The sequence below is a fragment of the Hesperophylax consimilis genome, chromosome 9, assembly GCF_061612785.1.
Source record: "Hesperophylax consimilis isolate HC1 chromosome 9, BYU_Hcon_1.0, whole genome shotgun sequence".
NCBI lineage: Eukaryota > Metazoa > Arthropoda > Insecta > Trichoptera > Limnephilidae > Hesperophylax > Hesperophylax consimilis.
This window is the reverse complement of record NC_142844.1, coordinates 4,908,576-4,910,120: the sequence shown is the minus strand read 5'-3', so window position 1 is coordinate 4,910,120 and position 1,545 is coordinate 4,908,576. Positions and strand designations below refer to the sequence as shown.

The following is a 1,545-nucleotide window of genomic DNA, read 5'->3' as shown; positions in this document are numbered from 1 at the left end:
TATCCTTGTGTATGTGCATGTCCTTGACTTTTTGTAAAGGTTTCGCGATTGAACTGTAGTATGGTGATTGAACTCCACCTTAACAAAGAAGTTAAATGAAATAAATAAATAAAAATACAAAAAAAAAAACACTTAGAAAAATCAATATTTTCACAAAAAATTAAATGTTGGGGGATGCGAAACATTGACTCCGATAAATTAGATAAGTTTCAAGGGAATCATAAAATATTTTTTAAAAAAGATGCCGAAACCAGGGATCGAACCAGGGACCTTTAGATCTTCAGTCTAACGCTCTCCCAACTGAGCTATTTCGGCTGATGCACTACTAAACCGCAGTTTCTCATTACAAGCCGAGCAATAATTATTAAATAAGAAATTACATTTTCAAACGCCAAATAAGGAAAGTTTATCAATGTGATTAAAATAATGCCATTGAAAAGAAGATATTATTTGTCAGAGGTCAAAATAAATTTTAAATATCTTATTTTACTTGATCAGTCCAGAGATGTGTTGCATGTCAAAATTTCATTACGGAAAGTTGTACAAGTAATAACGATTATTATTAACATAAATTATTTTTCTCACAACAATGTATAGTACCTTACGACGGAAATTTTAATTTTTCTTATTAAAGAAATAAAGCAATTACATATAAAATTATTAAGAGATTTGAATACTACTCTTCCATAGAAGCGTTAGCTTGGGTTTGGAAGAGGAGTGCACAGTACATTATTGTAGTTATTTAATGTACTTCCTGAATATTATTTAGTACCAATAATATTCAGTAAGTACATTACAGTGAGAAATTATAAAATAGTTACGTTATATGTTTGTAGATTAGAATGAACGGGTAAAAGCTTCAACTAGCTAACAGCAACATAATATTATAATGGTCATACGTATCTATAAGGGTGTTAACACTTTCAGTCCCAGTGGTAATTCAAATTAACATGAACTTTGTGATTTTTTTTACCGTAATGGTAGCAATTTAGAAAAGCCTTGTTTTTGTTTTCTTATAGCTTGTAGTCTTTTCTGTGGCTTCTATTTTTTCCACTCGGTTGAAATCCTTATTCCAGCCACAACAACGATAAATATTTTGACATCTGCTAATTGCGAGTTTCATTGAATTTATACCGTTATTGATTACTTTAAAGTGAGATAGGTATCAATATTTTCTACTCGAATTACGAATATTTTAACGCATTAAGATGTGTTCTATAATGCTAACATCAGTTCAATTCACTGTTCACAGTCATTTGCCAGAATATTATAAATGATTTTCAATGTTCATTCAAATTAACACTGGTAGTGACGGACATGTTTTCGACTAGTATGGCGAATTTTAAAGATTTATTATCATAGATTATTTCTTTATTTCTGGATGAATTTTAGTTAAAATTTTATTTATTTGTACCTTAGAGATTATTACTACATTGTAAATGTGCATTTTTGACGTGAAACAGTTATTTGTATTACTTTTGTGTTATGTTTATTTTTCCTTACTATTTAAAAAATACCCTCTGACGTCCAATTTTCATCCAAATT

The 1,545-nt window shown here is 29.2% G+C and overlaps 1 non-coding gene across 1 annotated transcript; it reads right to left on the bottom strand.

The window, feature by feature from the left end:
• Window positions 1-242: 242 nt before the first annotated feature.
• Window positions 243-315, bottom strand: TRNAF-GAA (transfer RNA phenylalanine (anticodon GAA)). Its single transcript has one exon. It is a non-coding gene; the product is annotated as a tRNA-Phe (tRNA).
• Window positions 316-1,545: the final 1,230 nt, after the last annotated feature.